Source organism: Schistocerca gregaria, chromosome 1, assembly GCF_023897955.1.
Source record: "Schistocerca gregaria isolate iqSchGreg1 chromosome 1, iqSchGreg1.2, whole genome shotgun sequence".
NCBI lineage: Eukaryota > Metazoa > Arthropoda > Insecta > Orthoptera > Acrididae > Schistocerca > Schistocerca gregaria.
Window position 1 is genome coordinate 802,402,944 of NC_064920.1, and position 26,515 is coordinate 802,429,458.

The following is a 26,515-nucleotide window of genomic DNA, read 5'->3' on the forward strand; positions in this document are numbered from 1 at the left end:
AATAAAGCTAATAGTCTCACTACTCCACTAATAATTCCAATCTGTATTAACCACAAAAAACACAGACAGAAGGCTTTGCCTTCTAACCATCATCAAAAATGTCCAAGTATGATTCTATAAAATATTTTGTCAATTACACCCAAAAACTGCACCTGGCTAGAGAATCGAAACATACTCCTTTTCATATTTTCCAGCATATCAACAGAAATGTATAGAATATTCTAAATGTCAGCATTTTACCATGGCTGCTTTGGAGTTCATACTCTCAATAAAACTTATGTACTGTTAAAATTTCTTTGAGACATTTAAGTCTCATCTTTATCTACAATAATGATAGAAGCTGAAGAAATGATTTAAAATTTGTGTCATGGCCAGGACTTGAATCCGGGTCTCCTTGATTACTGGGCAGGTGTGCAAGCAATTACACCCACTGCAGCAGTATAGATAACACAGCCGCACAGACTACCCTAGTCCAATGCCCTCCAAAACACAAACTTCAATAAGCTGAACATGTGAATTGAAGTTCACGTTTCACGTTGGGGAGCATATTGGACTAGGGTAGTCCTTGCAGCTGTGTTACCTGTACTGCTGCAGTGGTGTAATGGCTAGTACACCTGCCTAGTAAGCAAGGAGACCCGGGTTCAAGTTCTGGCTGTGGCATAAATTATAATTCATTTCCTCAACTTCTATCATTATCATAAAACTTATATAGGCCACAAGGCAGTGGTGCCTTAACACATTATAATCATAATGCTAATCATGTCTCTCTCTGTTTTTCACCCAAAGCTTTCTTGCACAATATCACTGGCTCTCAGGAGTACCTGTGGTCCAGTTTCTCACTAGTAGGGTCGTAGGTGGGTCTGCAGTAGCCACATTTCTCTCAAGTGCTATATGGTGTATGCAACATAATAATTACAACCACTGTTAATACACACTATGTGATCAAAAGTATCCGGACTCCCCCAAAAACATACGTTTTTCATATTAGGTGCATTTTGCTGCCAGGTACTCCATGTCAGAGACCTCAGTAGTCATAAGACATCGTGAGAAAGCAGAATGAGGCACACCGCAGAATTCACAGACTTTGAACGTGGTCAGGTGATTGGGTGTCACTTGTGTCATATGTCTGTACATGAGATTTCCACACTCTTAAACATCCCTATGTCCACTGTTTCTGATGTGATAGTGAAGTGGAAACGTGAAGGAACATGTACAGTACAAAAGTGTACAGGCCGACCTCGTTTGTTGACTGACAGAGACCGCCGACAATTGAAAAGGGTCATAATGAGTAATAGGCAGACATCTATCCAAACCATCACACAGGAATTCCAAACTGCATCAGGCTCCACTGTAAGTACTAAGACAGTTAAGCAGGAGGTGAGAAAACTTCTATTTCATTGTCGAGTGGCTGCTCATAAGCCACAAATCATGCCGGTAAATGCCAAACGAAGCCTCACTTGATGTAAGGAGCTTAAACATTGAGCGATTGAATAGTAGAAAAACGTTGTGTGGAGTGAAGAATCACAATATACAGTGTGGCAATCCGATGGCAGAATGTGGGTAAGGGGAATACCTGGTGAATGTCATCTGCTAGTGTGTGTAGTACCAGCAGTAAAATTCAGAGGCGGTGGTTGTATGGTGCGGTCATGTTCTTCATGGAGGGGGCTTGAACCCATTGTTGTTTTGCATGGCACTATAACAGCACAGGCCTACATTGATGTTTTAAGCACCTTTTTGCCTCCCACTGTTGCAGAGTAATTGGGAAATGGCCATTGCATCTTTCAACACGATCAAGCACCTGTTCAAAATGCACATCCTGTGGCAGAGTGGTTACACGACAATAACATCCCTGTAGTGGACTGGTCAGCACAGAGTCTTCATGCGAATACTATAGAACATGTTTGGGATGTTTTGGAACGTCGACTTCGTACCAGGCCTCACCGACCGACATTGATCCTCTCCTCAGTGGAGCATTCCATGAAGAATGGACTGCCATTCCCCAAGAAACCTTCCAGCACCTAATTGAACATACACCTGCGGGAGTGGAAGCTGTCATCAAGGCAATGGGTGCGCCAACACCATATTGAATTCCAGCATTACCAATGGAGGATACCACGAACTTGTAAATTATTTTCAGCCAGGTCTCCGGATACTTTTGATCACATAGTGTAGAAACGATAGACATTCAATAAGTAATGCAATACATTTTTTTTTTTGCTGAAAGAAAATTGGTTGTATTCAGGATTCCTGTATATCATGTTATTCCCCTACTCCTTTGGCTACAAAACCTGTTTTCAACATAATCTCTGTTCAATAGGACAGTCTTATGCCATTGTACTGGACATGCCTGTATGTGGTGTGACACCACTTTACTGGTTGACATTGAAGCCAGCATTTGGTGCATCAGTAACCTTCCCCTCATCCACATACTGCTTCGTGCTGAGTGCATCTTTCATTGGACAAAACAGATGGAAGTTTGAATGTGTGAGATTTAGGCTGTAGGGTGGATGAGGAAGAACGATCCAATAAACTTGATGACTAATCGTCTGGAAAACCTGGAATTCTCAGGGAATTATGTTTTAACAAAAATCAGGGAAATATTGAGGAATTTCTGGAATTCCATAAAATCTTAGGGAATTCTGTGTTTTTAACCAAGTATTGGAATTTAATTTTGTTGAGTTCTATAAATCACAAATTTTAAAATACATAATATTTCATTGTGTTAATAATATGAATATTATTCCATACAAACTACTGATATTTAAAACTGTGCTCAAACAATGGGTTTTTGCTTGTGGCTATTACTCTCACCTGAGGGGAAAGAAAAGTCGTTATTGTGAGATGCTCCCTCCACCACTCTTAATTTATGAGGAAAATTTTGTGAAGTCATCTTGTTTTCCATACCTGGCAATCTCAGTGATTGGCTCCCCCCCCCTCTCCCCCAGTTCGAGTAGCCACCCTAAACAAAGTTTTCTGAACTATTGTTGTGTAGGCAGGCTTGTGTCATGCCTTCTGTTGCAGTGGAGAAAGAGAAGTTTGTTTGCATTTTTGTGGCGACAAACACACTGAAGTCATTTCTTCAATTTCCATAGGGTAGCACAATACACTTCAGAGTTCATCATTGCACCATGAGGGAGGATATCAAACAGAATAAATCCTTTATAGTCCCAGATGACAAATGCCATGGTTTATTAGCTGAAGGTGTGGCTTTCAACTTTTTCTTTGTAGGAGAGGTGATATGGCACCACTCCATAGATTGTTGTATTTTTTTTTTTCAGTTCAAAGTGATGAATGCATGTTTCGACATCTGTGATGATGTTCGACAAAATATCATCACAGTCAGACTCATAAAATGCAAGCAATTCTGTACAGATGGTCCTTCGTGGTCTTCTGTTAGGTGGTGAGGAACCCAGAGGGCACACACCTTGTAGTACCCCAACTTGTGGATGAGTGTGTCAGCACTACAACAGTGATGTCCAGTTGAGCAGTGAGGTGTTTGATTGTGAGAGTGTCTGCATGTTCCAATATAGCAGGAGTTACAGCTGTGTGCAGCCGGTCAGTACGCAGGAGATCAGACAGATTTGTGCGACCTTGTTGCAATAATGACAGATGCCTCACCCTTTCGTAGACATTCTGCAAGTGTTTATGAATGTCTGTGATACTCTGGCTTTCCACCAAAGAAACTCAATGACACATCTCTGCTTTGAACGCACCGCAATTTCAGACACAATTTAGAAGGCTATGTGTAGTACTGCCACTTACTGGAACTTCGTAAAAGTATAGGGGGCTGAGGTGGGAATATTCCATAATGTGTCTAACTCTTCAATCAATTCTCCTACACAATTCCCCTTTCTGTTTTACACTGCATTTTTATGATATTGGTGGCTTTCTAGTATCATATAGTCATGTTTGTCTAATTGTGATCAAGTAATTTTGTTTTAATTGAATTTATCAGTCTTAAATATACCAAATGTACTTAGAGAAAAACTGTATAATCATTGTAAAATCAAATGATGCAGAACACTTCTGTGCAGTCAATTGTCAGTGTTGTTATCCATAGCTGTGAATACCAGCGGTGAGAGTGAATCTGCACACTGTTGGGAAAAGTCTATAATTTGTGTTTCTAACAAAGCTGTCTTGCAAATTGACAATGGATGACCAAGCTTCACACATTCTTGTAAAAGGGTTGTAGTACTTCCATGTAGTCTAGGGTACCCTAATAAAAGGTGATCTGCACCCCATTTTTTGTCCGTAAGAGCAGCAAGGTGTCTTTACAATGTGTAGCCTGTGAAAATATTTATGGAAACATCTGGATTTAATTTGGTTCTGGCTATTAGAGTGGTGAGTTGCCTAGATATTGAATTTTTGTGAGATTTCGTGACATAGGGGACCGACATGAGTGTCACTGCATTCTTCTTGCCTTTGTGTCTTGTTGTTTCCTCCCATACCTGTTCATCTTCTACCATGCACCTGTGTAGGACATATTGAATTCTGTAGTTGGGATTGCAGTGTAGATGGTATGTTCTGTTATAGCGGCTCCTCTGGCTAAACGATCAACAGCTTAATGGCCAGTAATCCCAATCTGTTTGCATCCTCTTCTGTGGTCTTCTTGTAAAACCTCTTTACTGACACTAGCAGCTCGTAACATTCATACATCCTCGAGCAGAAAAGTGTTGGCATGGTGAATTATCTCTTGCATTATTGTTAAGGACTTAGTAAGTAAGCTTCTAGATTGATTAGAGAAGTTACTTTCCTGCTAATTAGGCCATTTGCAATTTTAGTGATGAAAGTCACTGTTTCAACTCTTCTCCTCCCAAATGATGACATGTTCAATATGTAAAGCAGCTCTTACGTATTCAGTTTATTTGTGGCTATCTGCCTCAAGTGTGAGGGAGAACATACTTCATTGTTAAATAAAGCCGTGCTCAAGTAACCATTGTTACATTGCTTTTTCATATTAATTTATCAAGGTACAATTTTTCATAGAAGCTCTTCTGTATCTGGTCAAATATCAGTAAGTTCCAACAATGGAATTTACTAACCAACAATCAAAACACTTTTTCTTCCATAAATACCATAAATAATTATGTGCACTTTTCAGGGAATAAACCAAAACATACATTACTTTTATCCTAGAAACCGATTTGATACCTACAACTCATAATCAGCTCTTTAGCAAATTCTTCAGTTTGTGTACAATGCAGCTGCACGTAACCACTTCTTGAGGAACCCCAACGGCAACTTCCAGCCCGTGTATTGTGCGTGACCAGTAGCGCTTTGGCATTGTTGATGTTAACTGCAAGAGATTGTCCCTGCTGGGGAAGAATATGCAGTATTGTATTACTATGTCATAACATCAAAGATAGCAGTACACCAACATCCCTCCAGGAGGTTTCTTTCAAAAAATACAAAAAAAAGTTTTTAGAAAACTGAAAAAGTAAAAACTAAAACTTGTGGAAAATTTTGACCCAGTGACAAGGTCTACGAAATAAAAAATAACCACATACTGACCAGCAATGGCTCCCTCCTCCAGAGCTATCATACTGTAATTCAGTATGCAGATAACTAGAAAACAGTATACTGCTTGATACTTTATTTTGGTTCATTGCCTTCATCAGTACATGTCCTGAAGTTGTAGAATGACAAACTTTGAGTAAACCATTATTGCTGTCTGTAGTTGTTGCTTGTAATACTATTTTTGGCAACTTTTTATAGCTGTTCAATACTTTGCTGTTGCATGTGTATTATAATATGTTATTTACTATCTGACTGTTGTAGAAATGTGAGGTTGATAGCTGATTGTTTACTCCAACATTGTTTAACAAACAGCTAACTGTCAACCTTGTATTTCTACAACTGTCAGATAGAAAAAATGTGTTATAAGTGCAACAACAAATTATTGAACAGTTATAAAAAGTTGCCGAAAATAGTATTACAGGCAACAACTACAGACAGCAATAATGGTTTACTCAAAGTTGATATATGTCCATTTACAACTTCCAGACACGTACTGATGAAGGCAGTAAAGCTGAAATAAGCTTATATACCAAAATTAAATATCGAGTAGTATACAATTTTCTAGTTCTCTGCATAATGTCCTACTGTGACATAATATATGCTGCAAGTCTCACAATAAAGAAACTTACATTACAATAGAAATATCAGACAAACTTCACATTTTCTTGTCCCTACACTGAAAATTACATTTTGTGTACATTTGACATAAACGTATATGTGATAAGTAGAGGAACAAATGTGGAAATCAAATTGGTTTTTTATCTAACCCAAATAGCAACAAAAATATCAAAATCCTGTATGCAGATGTTGCAGTAGTCATGAAATTAGTCAAAAGCTACTTGAGGCAGTTAAATAAAATCTCCCTTATATTGTTCATCCTAATCATTAACTTTTCCTGTGGTTCAGGTGTTATATTACTATTCTAAAGGCATATCCACAAAAATCTGCAGATGTTATGTGGACAGGTTGTCCAAATGCAGGATCAGTATGAAAACAATAGCTCATAAACAACTCAAAAACATTGCATTCCTTTCTTTTGTCGAGCTAAACATCACCAAAAATGCTTTCTAACACTGCAGTGATGTATGACTTACACATTGTTCAAACAGACTTTTAAAAGCTCAGCGAAAAGATAGTACTGCAAATGTACCCTGTTTGTAAACATTGGTCAGGCTATGCAACAAGAATCTACACTCATGTGAAAATTACACATTTAACCATACCTTAGTATATTGAAGCAATCAAGGAAAACATATGTAGTGATGAACTGGTAGCTAATTAGCTTCCAACAGCTTGCCTAATGTGGAAACAAATCTCAACTGGAAATTAAATTTGTCTGCTCGGACTATGCCAATAAGACAAACTAGAAAACAAGGCACAAGAGTAATTACTATCTATATCAGTATTTCAAATCAAAGAGAAGTGAAGCTTTTTACATATTTTCCAGACTATAGGCATATAAGCAAAATTGAAAATGTTTTTAAGTCTATGGTAAGCAGTATTATATGAATATTTGTGGTGTAATCATGGTTCAAATGTTATCTTGCAGGGCATTAAGAAACAGATAGTTCATTTCTTCTCTGTATTAATGTAAAACAGACAGAAAACAATAGACTGGCTGGGTGGGATCAAGATATGTGAACGCAAAATAAGCAGTCTTGCATATGCGAATGACTTAGTTCTGATGGCAGATTCGATTGAAAGTTTGCAAAGTAATATTTCAGAGCTAGATCAGAAATATAAGTACTATGGTATGAAGATTAGCATCTCCAAAATGAAAGTGGTGGGGTCATGTTACACGCATGGGAGAAGCAAGGTTACCCAAGAGAATCATGGGTTCAGCAGTAGAGGGTAGGAGGAGTCGGGGCAGACCAAGGAGAAGGTACCTGGATTCGGTTAAGAATGATTTTGAAGTAATAGGTTTAACATCAGAAGAGGCACCAATGTTAGCACTGAATAGGAGATCATGGAGGAATTTTATAAGGGGGCTATGCTACATACTGAACGCTGAAAGACATAATCAGTCTTAAATGATGATGATGATGATGATGAGACAGAAAATGTGGTATTTGCAGTTGTTGGAAAACATTGAGAAACATAATGGATACAAGTTAATAATTAGGATGCTGAAAGCGACATCCTTATGAACACATGCAGAACTGATGTTTTTACTTTGCCATGTAACACTTCAAACAATGTGGACACTCACTAACTGATGGGCATAACAGCTGATTTTGAAATTTATTACTGCTAGAAATGATTGTATGGCATTATTGGCCGGGAGACTATGTGTGGGGTTGTCTTCTTTTCTTTGACTCCTCTTCGGCAACTTACATGTGAATGAAATTGAGATGAAATGAAGAAGATAAAGTGAGTACCTTGTCTCAAAACAAAGAAAATCTCCAACCTGCTTGAGAATCAAACCCAGACTCTGTGATCTAGAAGCAGCAACACTAACCGCTGCACCACAAGATGCCAAGACAGCTGAGAATGCTGTGATTAGTGCGTTCGGGTGGCGATTGTCATGGCATGGCAGCAGTCAGTGGCCTCTTGCCTCTTTGGGGTGATGGAGAGTAAACAGAGCAAGCACACAGTCCATCTGCACACCTCCTGTTGCCTGACTGTCCATTGCAGCAAGCAAGACTTGGTGTGGTGTGGTGCTGGACTGCTCTGTGGGATTCTCATCGCCACGACCCTGCCACAAGTTGACACATAAACAGTAATATAGTTAAGTGTCTTTACACTCGGCAAGAATCAAAACGTGAAGTGTGTGACATGTATATTTTCTCACTTCCTACATTTGTAAGCCTCACAAGCTAAATAATGAAGGAAAATTCTACTGTTTTCAAGGATGACAGTATATTTTGCTGCTAGCATTACACGTACAGTACACTTAACACCAATAGGAAAAAATAAACACTCGATAAATCACTGTTCACAAAAATTTGATAGTCCTTTATTTTATAACTACCACTCAGTCTTCTTGCTGGCCCACATCATCCTCAGTCGGATCATTGGCTATCATCTCATCATCTTCTTCTGCTTCTTTTTGTCTCTCTTCTTCCACAATATAGTATTTACATCTGTGTGTCGTTCAGGCAACATCTCCATTCGGCTCTGCATGTTATGTTTTGTATTGACCTTGGCCACTCACTCTTCTGTCATTCCATGCGCTTCTGTACCACTGTGTACAATGAGGCCCATGAGAAAGACAGGCCGTGGCGCGTACATCACGAGGGTAGGCCTGAGCTTGCTCTCTTCCTTGCTCAGTTGAGCAGACCAAATGCGTTTCCAAACCTGTTAATTGGGGGTTAACATACTAACAAGAATTGCATCTTTAACTGGAATCTGCTGTTATGAAGTCTTACTGATTACTTGTGCTACAATAGACAACTGGGCAGTATACTGTAAGTTAAGATCTATTCTCGGTGTATATAGTATAACAGCTTGTTTATAGCATTTAGTCTCCTCTGCTTTACAGTCCTCATTTCATGGAAGATGTGGTGCATCATGCAACCGATAATCATTTTGGCATGAATTTAATTTTATTGTATACAGTACAATCTTAACAAAGCGTTAGTTGGCCTATGGACTTCAGATCGTTTTAAGACTGATGAACAGTAGAACTCCACAGTGGAGGATTCCAGTAAAATATTAAATTCTTATTTGTACGTAAATATCCAAGTATGAGCTAACAAATATAGAAACACAGTTTGTCTGCTGATTTGAGTGAGTGAGTGAGTGAGTGAGCGAGCTCAGCTCTACCTTTGTGACATACACGCTGTGGCCTATCTTTCTTGTGGGCCTTGGTTTATAATTAGGCAAGCTGTAATCATCTCATGCACATTCACATTGGTAATAGTGATTTTTTATTCTTCCTCCCCCTTTGTTTCCTTGTGACTCCCGTTGTTTCTCCTCTCTTTTGATATGTACAAATATTTATCCTATCTGTTCTTCAATTTCAATTTTTGCACCAGTCAAATGACTACAAACTTTCTATTGCAGCTGTTGCATTACACAGCACACAATGTGACATTCTTCATACAGAACTTCAAGGTACTGGTTTCATTCCATTTCCTTTCCTGAAAATTATGAATATATTTTGTCATACTTCAGATTGAAAAACAAATTTAAACTTTCATGTTTCATGCTTTCATACCAGTATTCTTCCAGGAACATCATCTCAAACTGTGCGTACAAGGTTAAAAAAAACTGTTAGAGTACTGTATGTGTACTGCTAGCAGCAAAGTACACTGTCATTTCCTTGCAATCAGTGGAATTTTTCATTTCTTATTTAGCATGTGAGGCTTACAAATGTAGGGAATGAGAAAGTAGAAGTGTCAGGTGTGTCACACTTTTGATTCTTGCTGATTGTATACAGTTAGCACTATAGATAGGTTCTCAGAACTGGATTTTTCTTCCGAATTCTGCGCTACTGTGTTCTCCCTCTTTTCTCAGCCAATAATATTTTTTCTCAGCCTATAATATTAACAATTGTACTTTTATTTGTTCCTTTAGAGAAGGTGTCTTCACACTTGAAAGTCATAATTACAAAATGCAAACCTTACTATCACCTCCACACAGATTGTTACACACTAAATAACTCAAAACTTAGCCTCCAGCTGCAATTTCAAACTAAGCACAGTTGGCTTTCCTGCGACACTAACGTGTATTTCTGCAACTGTTGGTTGCTGTGCTGTGGTGTGTTGCTGAAAACTACACTATTCCATGTGCATCATTGAGTTGGTCATCCCGAACCACTGCAGTCGAAAATGCGGTAGATTTTCATTTTCACATGTGATTTCCTTGGCAATAATATACTTATTTACTCCCTTCATATGTGTCTGTAACTTTCCAATTGTTGTGTCCAAAACCCTTCCCTTCACCAAAAGGTCCATACACTGTATGCCAACTTTAAATCTCCTCTAACATATTTAGTTGAGTTAATTTTGTGGCTATCAAACTCAAGTAGGAGAGTGTTACAGAGAGAACACACACAGTTATTAAAAGAACATTGCAATGTAACCTAATACAAACACGTCTCTTATACTTTAATATCTGAAAATCTCAGTTAAGAATAAATAACAGTATAATCAATATTACTTTGTTTTATTAACCTTTTGGCACATAACACATTCTCAGGCAATGCCAAAACTCGTACATTATTTTTATTAACAGTTATTCTTGCTCAAGTAACCATTGCTACATTGCCTTTCCATATTAACAGGTTAACACTGCTACTGGGAAATGAGCTTAATCTATTTAAATGTTAATATCTCCCACCAATGGAAGTTACTGGCCAACAACCACAGTACTTTTTTCCCACAAATATCATAAATAATTCTGTGCACTGGGTAATAAACCAAATCGTAAATTGAATAAAAATCTCTCGGTGTACATGCCGCGTCAATTCAGGGTAAAACTCCAAGCTTTCGACCACTACCTCCATGGTCATCATCAGGGCTAAAACTGACTGTCATGAACTAGCGAGGCTCCCACTTTTATATGCAAAGGACGGCTTCTGATTGGCTGGAATACGTCATAGCAACAGCGATATGGCGCATAGTGACGTGGTGCCCTCTACTTCCATAGATGTAGTTTCTATCCCGCGTTGCTTGCAGCGCCATCCCTTGAATCAGGAGGTAAAGTGCGGGAAGTTTTTCTCTGCGATTTTTCAATGTCCAGTGCACTCTTCCAAGTGTTACTAAGTGCATAGCCATTCTCTCTATTATAGTTATTATCGCTAAGTCTAATTTCGACTGCTTCCCGGATCACAGAGTCCCAGTAATTCGATGCGTGGGCTATTACTCTGGTTTCTTCAAATAAAATCTTATGCTTGTTGAGCAGGCTATGTTCAGCCATCGCTGATTTTTCCAAGTTCCTGTATTTCAGGTGGCGCTGGTGCTCGATGCAGCGGTTCTTATGGACTGGCCCACGTAATTCTTGCCGCATTCCCAAGGAATAGTGTAAATTCCCGGTACTCTTAAGCCGAGACTATCTTTAACTGGTCTCAACATTTCCTTAATTTTCCTAGGTGCTTGGAAAACTGATTTTATTCCTTGCCTCTTTAGGACTCTGCCTATCTTGTTTGTTGTAGCAACGCAAAAAGGAAGCCGCGCTGTGTGTTGGTCCTCTTCTTGTATATGGCCGGCATCGTGTCTTACTTTCGTGGACAATACTGATTTAATTTCACCGGCAGAATAACCATTCCTCTTGAAAACAGTCGTCAAATGGTTAATCTTGGGATTGAGGTGGTCCTTGTCGGAAATGGTCCTGGCTCTGTGTTCTAAAGTATTCAGCATAGCTCTCTTCTGAGACAGATGATGGAAGCTGTGGCTATGCAGATATAAGTCTGTATGGTTTGGCTTACTGTACACAGAATGGCCCAGTTGTCCATCCAGCTTTCGCTCCGCCAACACATCTAGAAAAGGTAACTTCCCTTCCTTCTCTACCTCCAGTGTAAATTTTATGTTTGGATGTACACCATTTAAATATTCGACTAACTGCTGCAGCGTGTCACTGCCGTGTGGCCAGATTAAAAAAGTATCGTCGACGTATCTGTAGAAGCATGATGGGCTGAGGTGAGCACTGCTCAACGCTCATTCTTCAAACTCTTCCATGAAAAAATTCGCTATTGTTGGTGACAGTGGCGAACCCATGGCTGTTCCATCCGTCATTTCATAATTATTTCCACTGTATAAAAAATAAGTGGTCGTCAAGGTATGCCGGAACAACTTCAAAATTTCTGAGGAAAAATGAGCAGCCAACAGTTGTAAAGTGTCTTCCACAGGTACTTTGTTGAACAGAGAAACCATGTTGAGGCTTACCATGATATCATTTTGGCCTATCTTCATTTGTTTTATGATATCAACAAACATTTATGAATTCTTAAAATGATGTGGGCAGTGACCAACTATAGGCGCCAACAATTTAGTTAAGTGTTTTGCAAGCCTGTACGTAGGAGAGCCAATAGCACTAACAATTGGTCTCAACGGGACGTTCTCCTTATGAACCTTTGGCAAACCGTACAGTCTTGGTGGCCTAGGTGCTCTCGGCCGTAAGTTCTTCAGCAGTTCGTTGGAGAGGCCAGAGTTTTTTAGTAGCTCCCTTGTCTTCCTGCTGAGCGCCGATGTGGGATCCCGTCTGAGAATCCGGTATGTGCTGTCCTCCAGTAACAATCCAACTTTCTTGTGGTAATCTGTAGCATTGAGGATTACCATGGCGTTCCCTTTGTCAGCAGGTAAAACAACTAGATCTTCATCCTTCTGCAACAATTTCAGTCCTTGTCTCTCCTCTCTGCTGATGTTTGACTTCGGCGGCTTGGATGTCGCTAAAATCCGACTAGTAGCAAGCCTTATGTCATCCGCTGCTTCTTGAAGAAGATGACGAACTGCTTGTTCCACTCCACTAATAATCTCAACAACCGATAACTTACGTGGAGCTGGGGCAAAGTTCAATCCTTTACTGAGAGCCAAGATAGTAGCTTCATCAAGTTCCTTGTCAGAGAAGTTGATAACAGTGCGGTGAATGCCTTTGGACCCAGTAGTTTCTTGATCACGGTTAAGCCGCTCAAATTTATCAGCCTGTTTCTTGAATTGACGCGGCATGTACACCGAGAGATTTTTATTTAAGAAATATGTTGCAAAAGACTTCGTAGCCAAATCATAAATTATTTGTACCTTACAAACCGACGTGATACCTTCAAGTCATAATCTGCAAATTCTTCAGACAGTTTATATTTGACATGACTGCGTTTTGTGGACTCTCATCGATGGTTCCTTGCTCACATACATGCACGTGACCATTAGCACTTGGGCATTGTTGGTGTTAATAGCAATACAAAGCTGCTGTCAGAGAGGAAACACAGTCAACCCCAAAAATTCCAGAAATCAGCAATGTGAAAGAAGTATATTACTACATCATAACACCAAGGTGGCAGTACTCCTTACAAATGCATGGCTTTGTATGTTACTGCTGTCCTGTGTGAGTTTTTTGCTGAGTATGATCAGATGTTCCATACCAGTGTTTTTATCTGTGCATTCCATAAACACTAAAAAAAGAACTGCTGTCATGTAACTCTCACTTGTTCATTGGGTGCTTATTTATAGTCTCTGCATTGCTGATTTTACTCAAATTCCTGTTTCTGCAGGCTGTCTGCCATTTGGACATATAGGTGAAACTGCCTGTTGTGGATCCCTTATAGGCTGATTGGTTGCCACACACTGAAATTTATCAGCTTACTGTTGCTGTTGCTGTTTCATAGGTTGATGCGTGGCAGGTGTGTCTTGGTTCTCAGCTAAGTTGACTTCACTTACAGATTTGTCCATATGGTCTTCATCAGTGTTTGGGAGATGAAGAGAACGGTAAATGGCATTGGTAACTCCCCATGGTGCTACTGACAAATGATTGCGACTCTTCAGTCGTTCCTCATCTTCACTGGAGTGGCCGCTGTCCATCTTGCACCTGTGACAAGTTTAGTAGATTCACGTGTGAAAGCAGCTAAATGCTATTACATCTCTCACCAGGAAAACAAAATAATATCTTGAAATAAGTTAAATCGTGTAGAGAGAATTTTGATCGCAAATTTTGTGGAATGGTTGTTGCTAGGCTGGTCCAGTATTTATTACAAGGTGTTTGTCTTTGTTGAGATTCCATTCACATTCTTTTATTTGACCACCTTCACTTGAAAATACGGAATCTCTCGGTATATGTTCATCTTTGCCCTACGCCCCCAGGGGCTCAGCATTCATTTGCTGAGTACGGGCTTGGCGACCCTGGGGTCCTGAGCTGGGGACTGGTCAGTGCCACCAGGGTCCTGTCACCATAAGCCCCGGACATGCTTCAGCGACCACTGTATGGCGCGGTGGTGGAATGTTGTTTGTTGTGGGGAATGATAATCTTGGCTTGACCGCCTGGATTGCGAGGAAGGCCAACCTCTATTAAAAAAAACTCAATCTTACTGTGTGCTCCGCTCCTATAAGATGCATTGCTGTTGGGGTGGAAAAGTCGCAAGCAGGCAACCTCTGGGGTACCTGCCGCACCCCAGTTGTATAAGGCTTACTCAGGCACGCGGGGCTCTGTCTGAGCGGACCTTTAGTACCCTAGCTGCTCGTGGGACTGCAATGGACCCTTCGACCTCTACATTTCCCTCTACCAGTGGATTGGGTGGGCCACTGGTAGGAAAACACACTCCATCGAAAAAGCAACTTCGTGCTGAGAGTCCTCCAGTACCTGGTGCTGCTAGATATTTATCAGACTGTCGTAACAGAGCACATGCTGATAATCAGAATGTGTTTTTGATTGTTAAATGGAAGGAGGGTAGCTTTGAGAGGGTTTCTCCCTTTTAGATCCACAAGGGTCTTGAGGGAATTGCAGGAACACTGAAATCTGTGAAGCGGCTGCACAATGGGACTCTGTTAGTTGTGACTTCTAGTTCCCGTCAAGTCGCTTCTCTTCGAAAAGCAACCTGTCTCGGAGAGTACGCTATCGAGACCGAGCTACACTCCACTCTGAACTATAGTAAGGGTGTTGTGACATGTAGGGACTTGGTGGATTTCCCCACAGACAAGTTAAAATCTGAGTGGGCTGACAAAGGTATTGTTGACGTGCAGCATATTATGAAACGGGTCGATGGGGACCTAGTCAAATTCGACTCGTTTATTCTAACGTTCAGTTGCCCGAGACTCCCAGAGCATGTTAAAGTGGGGTTCTTACGTTTTCTAGTACGGCCATATTTCCCCAACCCAATGCGCTGTTTTAAATGTCAGCGCTTTGGGCATACTACGTTGGGGAGCAATGGGAGAGCCACTTGCTGTATATGTGGTCAGCCTGCCTATGAAGGAGCCGATTGTTCATCGCCTGTGAAGTGCGTGAATTGCTCTGGGAGTCACCCTGCCTGGAGCCGGGTCTGTACCATATATCTCAAAGAATGGAAGATACAGGAGATTAAAACATCTAAGCACATCCCCTATGGTGAGGCCAAGAAGCTCTAAGACCATGCAGCCTCCTGTGTTTACAACATCTTTCGCTTCCGCTCTGAAACAACTGGTACAACTGCTACGCAAATGGAGGTTGCTAGTGTTAGCACTAATACCTGCATTTGCCAGTGCACTTGTGCTGCTGCGGTTGTTTTGAAACCTGCAGCTCTCCCCACAACGTCGGACAAGGCCGTGTTTGCTGACATTGGGGTACTTCCTGCCTCTCCCCGTATGACGCCTTCTGCCCAGGCGAGTAAAGCCCCACCTGTTGACAAGGCTCTGCATTCTAAGCCCCCCAAGACAAAGACGCAGAAGGTGAATGTTTTGCCACCTGAGGAGATTAGTCAGGGTCGGTCTGATGACGAGGCCGTCGTACTGTCTGACATCTTCCGTGGGTCGTCATCGGAGCTGATGGACATTGATGTTGACCGGGGGCGATCTTCTCGTCCCAGGAATAAATCTCCGGCCAGTACGGATTCTCCTCCAAAGCACAGAGGCAGGGTGAAAGTTCAGCCACCTTGATCACTGGCTCCCATATTACAGTGGAACCTGAATGGGTTCAGGAGGCATGTGGCCGAATTACAACTCCTTGTACGAGATTTCCCTTTGTGCTTATGTCTCCAAGAGACACATTTTCGGGCTACTGATGCTCCTTCTTTACGGGGCTATACCGTATATCGAAAAGATGGTTTGACGGGGGAAAGGGCAAAGGGTGGTGTTGCGGTTTTTGTCCGTGACATGCACCACTCATCGGAGCTCCCTCTCGTTACAGACTTGCAAGCAGTTGCAGTTGACCTTCTTGTGGGTCGGAGGCTCACAGTCTGTTCAGTTTATTTACCGCCTCAGGATGCATTAGACTCTGAGTCTCTCACAGACCTTATTAGCCAACTCCCCCGCCAATTTCTTCTTTTGGGGGACTTCAATGCTCATAATGTCTTATGGGGCTCTTCGACTTCTTGCCCCCGGCATTGCATTCGGGAAAGCCTCATGGTGTCTGAAGAACTGTGCATCCTCAACTCTGGTGCTCCCACTCATTTCTGTACTGCTTCCAGGTCGTCATCGGCTATTGACCTTTCCTTTTGCTCTCCAGCACTCGCGGATTCTGCTCTGTGGGAGGTAGCTGCTGATCTCCATTCTAGTGACCACTTCCCCCTTTGGATTCGCCTCCTGGATGAGGCTGCGGCGTTACCAGTGCTGCCCCGGTGGCATCTCTGCAGAGCTGACTGGACACTTTTCAGCCAACTGGTTGTTTTGGAACACCGTGCCAGCGTCCACGAATGGGTAGACCATGTTACAGCCGTGATCTCCCAGGCTGCTGAATTGTCAATCCCACGGTCATCCGGTCCTCCCAAGAGACGTCTTGTCCCTTGTTGGACCACTGAGTGCCGCTCAGCCATTCCAGCCCGCCGTGCAGCTCTGCGCCGCTTCAAGTGCCGCCCCTTAGCTGACAATCTTGCGGCCTTTGGGGTTGCAAGGGCCAAAGCGCGACGAGTGATTAAAGAGAGCAAACGACGGTCATGGCAATCGTTCTTGAACTCCATCTCCCATTCCACTAGTTCTACGAAAGTATGGGAAGCCATCAGGAAGATTTCCGGGAAACTCAGCCAACTACCTGTCACGGCATTGCTGCATCAGAGATGTCTCCTCACGGTGTCGAGAGACATTGGCCAGACACTAGCCATGCATTTTGCGGAATCTACCGCCATTATTAACTGTGATCAGATTTCTTCCGCTACCGCACTGCCATCGAGAGGGGTCACTTGGACTTCCGGTCTCCAAGTTCTGAACCCTACAACTGCCCCTTCACAATGTGGGAACTGGATTCGGCATTGTCTGTGGCTCATGATACTGCGCCTGGTCATGATCAAATCCGGTACAGCATGTTGCAGCACTTGTTGCTGCCATCCAAGGAAGTTCTCCTGAATTGTTTTAATATGATACGGTTTTCCGGCACGTACCCTGACTCGTGGAGGGAGGCGATTTTGATTCCCCTCCTCAAACCAGGGAAGGACCGAACGCATCCCAGTAGTTATCGAAGTATTGCTTTGACGAGCTGTGTCAGGAAGATGTTGGAACGCATGTTCAACCGTCGCCTGGTTTGGCTGCTCGAGAGCAGGCAGCTCCTTAGCCCTTCTCAGTGTGGCTGTCGGAGATGTCGTTCAACTATAGACAACTTGACCCTGCTTGAGGCAGCCATCCAGCAGGCCTTCCTACGTAACCAGCATTGTCTAGGTGTATTCTTTGACATTAATAAGGTGTATGACACTATATGGCGCCGCCTTATCTTCAATCAACTCCATCAGTGGGACTTTCGTGGCCATCTCCCCATCTTCATTCGGTCCTTTCTTTCCCACCGCATCTTTCGATATCGGGTTGGTAATGTGCTATCTGATTCGTACGTGCAGGAGAGTGGTGTTCCTCAGGGAAGTATTTTAAGTGCCATCCTCTTTGCCGTTGCCATTAACAGTATCACGTCCACTATCTGGAGTCCTGCCCAATGCTCCTTGTTTGTGGACGATTTTGCTGTTTCCTGTTCTTCCTCCAGTCTTGTCACTGCTAGTCGGCAGTTGCAGCTTACGATCAAGCTATTAGAGGCATGAACTGCAAAGACGGGTTTTACCTTTTCTGCAGACAAATGTGTGTGTGTGTTCATTTTGTCTTTTTACCTCCCCTGAATTGCATCTGAGGGACACCATTCTTCCTTTTAGGGACACTGTGAGGTTCCTGGGCCTCACTTTTGATTTGAAGTTGTCGTGGTTGCCTCACCTTAAAGACCTCAAGGTGCGTGCCCTGAAGGCACTGAATATTTTGAAGTGTCTGAGCCATCAGTCCTGGGGAGCAGATCGGGCGCGTCTGCTGCAGTTTTATAGGACTTTCGTCCGATCGCGTCTTGACTATGTTTGCACCGTGTATGGGTCAGCAAGGCCTTCGTATCTGAAGATTCTTGATGCAGTACACCATGAGGGTATCAGGCTGGCCACTGGTGCCTTCCGTACCAGTCCCATTCCCAGCCTGTGTGCTGAGGCAGGGGAATCGCCGCTCGCCATATGGCGGAAACTCCTCATGGTACGACGAGTGTGTCAATTCCTTGCCTGTCCTACCTCCTCTGTGTACCCTACCGTTACCCGACCGCCTATGGAACATCTCTTTTTCCAGTCGTCCCAGGGCAACGAGACCATTTGGGATTCGTGCCAAGCATTTGCTTGAGTCCCTTGGTGTGGAGCATGTGGCCCCCTAACTCCAAGGTTTTACCCGCCTGCCTCCCTGGTTGCATCCTTTTAGCCTTGTCAGAGTACCGGCGGAGCTGCACTCCTACGTTTGTTTTTACCTCCTTATTTTCCGATATTTTACACCAGCATCCCGACCATGTACCAGTATTTACGGATGGCTCTAAGCAGGGGGACTCTGTTGGTTGTGCTGTTGTTTTCCCTGATCGAGTCATCAAGTTACGGCTTCCTGCGGCGTTTACCATCTTTGATGCCGAATTGTTTGCGATCTTGTGGGCATTGGAGCAGATGAGATGTGTTCCCAGTCTTAAGTTTCTCATCTGTTCTGACTCCCTGAGTGCCCTTCAGATCATGCAACACTTGTACCCAGTGGATACGATCGTCCAGAACATCCATGATGCCCTACTTCACCTGCAACGGCAGGGGAAGAAGGTTTCTTTCCGCTGGGTGCTGGGGCATGTGGGTATTAGGGGAAACGAACTGACGGGTGTGGCTGCCAAAGATGCATGTTCCCTCCCTCACATTGTTGAATGTGCCGTCCCCCTCCATGCTGTTACCTCCCTCCTGCGTTTTTGTGTTATGTGTCAGTGGGAAGAGGAGTGGCTGGCAGTCGGTGACAATAAGCTGCGTCTGGTCCAGGGCACCACGTGGGCATGGCGTACGTCCTACCAATCATGCAGGCGGGATGAGGTTCTCCTCACTCGCCTCCCCATCGGGCACAGTCCCTTAACGCATGGTTTTTTACTCCGGCGGGAGGACCCCCCAATCTGCAGTGCTTGTGGAGTCCAGATTACTGTCCGCCACATTTTACTTGACTGTCTTTTATTCTCTGACCAGAGGGCGGTGGTTTGTTTGCCACCGGATTTGCCCTCTATTTTGCAAGACGATGCAAGGACTGTGGTTAAGGTCTTACGGTTTTGTGTCCTGTCCAATTTGTAGCCTCGGATTTTAGGGAGAGGTTTTTAATGTGCTGCCGGGTGACTGGCTCACCCAGGTTTTAGGTGAGAGGTCCGCCAGTCACGATTACCTCCTTGTTTCCCTTCAGTTTCTGTTCTCTTTTCCTTGTGTTTCCTTTCCTTTTTAGTGTGTTTCTTCTCCTTTTGTTTTGCCTCTGTATGTGAGGATTTGGAACTGCGTCAGGACTGTGTCCTTTAGCCGTTCTCCTTGTTCGCTGTCCATCTTAGTCCCTTCATTGCATCTGTTCCTGTTTTTATGTGTTTGGGCGTTGATGACCACGCTGTTTAGTGCCCGTAAACCTCAAACACACACACACACACACACACACACACCTTTATCCTACATGGTTCCCAGAAATTCAGTGAAAATACTTTTACAGTTTATCATTAAATCTTTCCTTAGCTAATTTTGTCATGTCTTCTGTTCTTAAATTAATGATTAATTTTACATTCTCGACCCGTAAGTTGTCCAATTACATACAACCATGTTGATGGTACTGTCATGTGTTATTCATTCCTATATTACTACCAACTCTGAGCACACACAATACAAAGAAGTGATTGGTTTATCCGTACCGTGGTTTTCAGAGTCTACATGTGAAATTGAAATAACCATTTCATTGTTTGCAAGTGAAATTATTTTATCTTACTTTCTTTTCGCTCTCCATGCATATATTTCTACAAATTCTGTATATTGTCTAAGTCTTCCATTCTTCCTGAGTTTAGAGTTTTCTGATATTACCACTTTAGAATTGCACAGAAAGCATGTATTATTATTATACGGAAACCCTGTATTTTCAGAATGAAAAACCATACTATTATATAACACCCATTAAACACTGAAAAGAATTTCCTTATTTCTTTTCTGAGAGTACTGACAATATGCAGGCTAGTTTCCTTATTGTCTTGACCTTTAGCATTATTAATGTGATGCTCGTAACTTTAACATTGCGGTTAGCATCTAGTACTTCTCTCTGAAGGTCCAGTACTATTCCACCAGGTACCAAACAGTCAGATCCTCAGATTCATATCTGCTGTGACTATAATGGATTGCTGGAAATGCATTTCATCCATGTCAGAGCTAAGTAAAATTTCCTCATCAACCTTCCTTCCTTTTAGAATCTGTTACTGGGAGTGAAGGGCACCTACATTTTCCTGATTTCCTTCCCTAAATCCTTTGGATGTCATACTAGCTCAACTTCCAGTAATCACAACTATATCTGTTCTTTTCCCCATGGCAGTTTGTGTCGCACACAAATTATTTATTGTGGGGGCTTCATTTTACACCACTTCCAACACCTCTTCCTTGAACGGTTGGTTCTCTTGGAATACTATTACAGCTGTTTTATTTGACTGGTTGACACTTGAAGTTCTTGTTTGGTGCAACTGATTTTGTGGTCTTTTCTCTTACTTAGTTTCTACTATTTGCATTGCCTTATTGTTTCGTAACTATAATTTTGCCTGTTTGTACATCAATCTTTTTTTTTCCCCCTTAGAATTATTTCTGTTTTAGTCATGGTTTTCTTCTGTACTGAGATCCACAAAATTGTTCTTTCTGTTTCAACCCTTTATCTTCTAGCTCATCTAGAAAGTATAGTAACTGCCTAATACTGTCCAACCGTTCTCCCAGCCATTGTCTTCCTAACTCTATTAGGTAAACACATGGTGATTATTTCTGTTAAATGAGATTTATTAATTGGTTCATCTAAGTACTTAGCTTCATCCAAGTGATATTCTACAAAATGTTGGTAACCACCCAGCATTTCTCTATGTGACTTTGAGAAGCTCCCCTACCTGTTTCCCATTCAACATGTCTTAGTGTCTCAGACGTGATGTTTTTAAAATTACATGCTGAAAATTTACTTTAGACAGGATAGTGCCAAGTGATTCACGCCACACAGTAGTAAGTTGTTCCTTCCCACTTTATTCACACTTGGAAAATCTAGATGGCCAATCACAGTTGTACGATACACAATATATACAGGTAAAAAGAATTGCAGTTCCCCTTCTAAAAGGCTTTAACACAGCGACACATTATTTTTTGGACATCACAATAAAAACTTGACACAGGGACAATAAACCATAACAAACACAGTACACCCATTATTGTTGTGTAAAAAGTCAGCAACATAATTGAAATATCCAGTAAGAAGGTTTCATGAAACATTCACATTTAGGTATTGTGTATTTACTATTCCATCTGACTTCAGAAGATATGTAAATGTTACGCCGTCACTTGACAATGGCAGTCTTTTACAAGTTAGTGAAACAAAGCTGTTAAGTGGTAGCTGTCTGATCCCACCTTTCACAGATATGCTTGCATGTCAACTGAACCCCACAGACTTTTTCGATATAGTTCTTATGCAGTTGATAGCATGCAAGGGATGGGAATTTTAGGGTGGGGTGAGCTATTTAATGACTTGTGTACAGATATTTGTTAATACAGAAACAACATACCGTTTTGCCATCCACACAATCTCCTACCTGCTTAATGTATGTGATGACTTGTTATTCCCTTTGATTAATGTTATCTACTTCTGTTACTGTTGGTCTTATCCAGGCAAAATTCTGATCTCTCTGCTGTCTTGCTTTGGGTACTTCTCTGGCAAACCTGCTCTGTCTTGTATCCAGCTGAAAAATTAACTGATTCAAATCACGTTTATATTTGGATCTCTCACAAGGCACTGTCCCTATTTGATCCTGAACATCCACTCTAATGAGTACCATGCCCATTTTCCTTTGAACTCTTTATTTATTGAAAACAAGTTCTCTACCTTCCCTTTTAATGCCGATTCCCTCTATAATTCGTTCTTTGTATCACCTATTGTTTGCCTGTGTTCATTCTTTACTTTGGTAATGTTTTCTATGATCTACCTAAACATTTCAAATACATTCTCCTCCTTGTTTACTACTGTAAAATAAGGTGAATAGATAGTTTTCAACCTTGAAAGAATAAAAATTCATAATTTTAAATGGAATATGAAAATTGAATATGGGATTATAGGTGTAGTGCCTAACTTCAGATTTATTAGATTTGAGACCCAGCTTTTGCTTTTATAACAAAAAAGAAAATACAAAAATGTTGTTTCTGTTCGCCCCAAAGAGAGGGACAAATAGAAACAGCAGTGTTAATATTATTATTTTTCAATTTTTTGTTGTTTGGGATGAATATAGACATGTCAAAATGTGTTTTGGATCTAGGAGAATATGAAGCAAAATTTATCTGGTTAAAGAAGAGTCTCATTTTGTACAAAAACAAAAAATACTACAAGAATTGTTATTTTTATTCTATTTTTTTAAATTGAAATGGTTATATTTTTAATTATTTCATTGTAATATTAAGTTTATGGGCTTGGTTTGTTAATGCATTAACTTAACTGCCATCATGTTTAAATGCCTTTAAATCTAAAATTGGTACCCTTAGAAGTAACAAGGAGCATTCTAACATCATCTCATGACTTCATCTGTTAAAATAAACAAAAACAAATTTATTTTTCACTCTCCTTCCCCCACCCTCCACACACACACACACACACACACACACACACACACACACACACACACACAATTGCCCCCCCCCTCCCCCCCTCAAGAAGAAGAAGCAACATCACCTCTTTGTTTTCTAAGTAACACATTTTACACACATACAATCTAAATTACTGCATAATTTTTCCCTATACTTGGTGTAATCACAGCTTAATCTTTTGGATTGACAATAGTGCCATGTGATTCTTCATTTCCATCAAATTCTTTGTCTTCTTCTGAAAAAACACTGATGATTACTGTTCCAATTGACCCAAAATATTTCGAAAACACAAGCATATATATTTAGTTATCTGAAACACAAGTCAGAATGAGCACATAAAAGATGGTTGAAGTTGGCAAGCTTTAGGAGCCAGTGGCTCATTCTTCAGGCAGAAGGGCTGAAGGGGAAGGAGGAGGGGCGAAGGAAAAGGACAGGAGAGGTCTAGAAAAAGGGGTAGATTTTGGGAAAGTCACCCATGAGAGCTTAAAGGTGGAAGACAGGGTAATATGCAACAGAGATTACTGCTTAAACATCATGCATGGGTTAATAAGAGTTAAAAGCTAAGTGCGTTGTATGTAATGGAGGTCCAAGGGGGGATGATGAAAAATAATGGGTAAAACAATGAAAGGTGTAGAAAACTAAAATGGAGTGAAGCAAAGAGTAGTTACAATGAAGAAATGCTGAGACAGAAGAAATTAACATGAATTAAGGTCAGGTGGGTGGCGAGAACCAAGGATGTGTTGGAGTGCTAGTTCCCACCTGTGGAGTTCTGAGAAACTGGTGTCTGGGGAAAAATCCAGATCACGCGTATGGTGAAACAGGCGTTGAGGTCACCACTGTCGGGAGCATGCTCTATGATGGGATATTGCGAGTATACACCCTCTGCTTATGCACTTTCGTCCTAATTGGTAATTTGGCGGTAGTCATGCAGATGTAGAAGGCCTAACAGTGTTTTCATAACTGCTGGTATATGACGTGTTATTTCAGATCTGGCTCCCCTTTGATAGTTTGTGTTTTGTCAGTTACAAAGCTGTTATTGGTGGTGGTAGGAGGGTGCATATGGCAAGTCATGAAGTGGGGCAGGTCATAGGGGTAGGAGCCATAGGGTAGGGGCATTGGTGCAGAAGGAAATTTCTGATTAATGAAATGGAATTGGAAATTTGCTTACCATATACTAAAATTAAACAACATGATTTAGATTGTTACTTACAAATAAAGTTTAGAGAAAGGAAAGCTCAGCACAACATCCTATATTTGCCATAAAGTGAACAAAACATCAACTGACAGTGTTGCCCACATTGAAATACGTAATTACCTTGTTAGATTGGTTCACTAAAAACTTAGACAAACAAGTCTTCGAATGGTACTCCTATTTGTCTTTTGACATAATATAGAACTTTTATAGAAGTTTCCTTTCTTTTCATGTGATTTTTTTCTGTTCATCCCATTTTACATTATTTATTATACACTAAATAAGCCAACAGAATTTCAGTTTATACCCGAACCAGATTTAGTTGTGTGTGTGTGTGTGTGTGTGTGTGTGTGTGTGTGTGTGATGTGTGATGTGTGATGTATGCATCCTCTTTCCGAAATGGCCCTTGCTGATAGTCATTCCCTGCACAAGTGTTTAAGACCCCAGTAATGACAAAATATCTCACCAGTTGGCTCAAGATTTTTCATAGGTCAAACAAATTTTCTATTGCCAAAAATTTTTTTCAATTAAATGGGCTATTATTTATGAATTGTGGCAGACACGTCAACAATCAATTCAGATGCTGTAGTTTTCTTTTCTAAAATATAGGAGGGGCGTGTGGTCAGCACACTGCTCTCCTGGTCGTTATGATTGTTGTCTGTGACAGGAGCCGCTACTGTTCAGTCAGGTAGCTCCTTATTTGGCATCATGAGGCTGAGTGCACCCCCCACTTTAGATAGATCAACATTTAAGTTACATTTTTCCTTTTCTAAGATGTTCAAGTAAGTTGTTTCATCCGTGCTATACACTTCAGCTGCAAATATTGGAGGTAGCATTATTGGATTCTCCATGGCTTTTCATGATTGGTTACTTATTTCCATCTCATCTCCTTCAACCAGCAGTTATTTTCTCATCTGAGGAAGAAACACCTACCAGCTGCAATTTTTTTTTATTGTTAATGTAGTACAGTTTCCAATGAGAAGGTTTCAAAATTTATTTTTTGTGAAGGTGCCTATAAATTAAATTTTTGATAAAAATGTGTTGCATATTGTGTTAATTAATTTGTGGTTTACTATGTCATATGCAGTTGTAGTGTCATTAAAATTGACAATAGTGAAGTTTCTCTTCTATAGTTTGTGCGGAAGTCTTGAGTCCAAAGTAGAATCTAGCTGGTTGGTGAATAATATTGTGGAGATGGCGAATCGCAGATACACACAACAAAAAGACTGTCGGAAAGTGAGCTTTTGGCTCAGCTGCCAGAGGGTGTGTGTGTGTGTGTGTGTGTGTGTGTGTGTGTGTGTGTGTGTGTGTGTGTGAAAGAGAGAGAGAGAGAGAGAGAGAGAGAGAGAGAGCATCAAATTTTGAAGAAAGCCTTGTTAGCCAAAAGGTCACTTTCTGACAAACTTTTTGTTGTGCCAATCTGTGACTCACCGTCTCTGTTATATGGTGAGAAGTAACTATACTTTTCAAATATTGTTGTGTTCCATCTTGGATTTTCCATTGTTTGTTCGGTTGTTGAATAAATTTTCTATACCCTTAAGCCTTTTATTCATTTGAGTACCAAGACATTCAGAAAATTGAAAGTATGTCAGAACAACAATGTGAGTGGAACTGTCTCATGTTGTTTAGTGCCTTTCATGCTTTTAGTTGCTGTGACTTTCTTTCAGATATTTGTGCTCTGATGCAAGTATTTTTCAAGTCTAGTGACAGTATGTTAACCTTAATGTCCTTAAAAAAAGTATGACTTGTGTGTCAACAAGTGTTGCTTTCAGTGTAAGCGCAAAGAAACAGAGAATTTTGCAATTGTGGTTATGTGTTTTATGCCCTTCAGCCCTTAGTTGTACCATCCCAGAGAGCTAGCTTGTCTAATGGTTTGCTGTTAATTCAGCACAGTTGTCGTTAGGCATAGTAGCATCATCGCCAAGATTTAACAGAAGCCTCTGTGAATATTTCCTGTGTCTCTTTATATGTGGTATCTCCTCCAGCTCACTCCATCTTTTAGGTGTTCTAGCCATCCTGTCCCCCCCACTGCCCCTCTCATTCCCCCTCCCCATCTCCCCACAACCCCCTCCCCCGTTTGCGTACTGGGACCTTGCTCGTGGAAACTTCCACTTCCCGGC

At 41.3% G+C, this 26,515-nt stretch overlaps 1 protein-coding gene across 3 annotated transcripts in view; it reads left to right on the forward strand.

Annotated features, from left to right (window-relative positions):
- The window catches only part of LOC126270242 (nuclear cap-binding protein subunit 3-like), a 95,516-nt gene that overhangs the window by 60,717 nt on the left and 8,284 nt on the right, over window positions 1-26,515 (forward strand). The gene's annotated exons all lie outside the window — the stretch shown is intronic.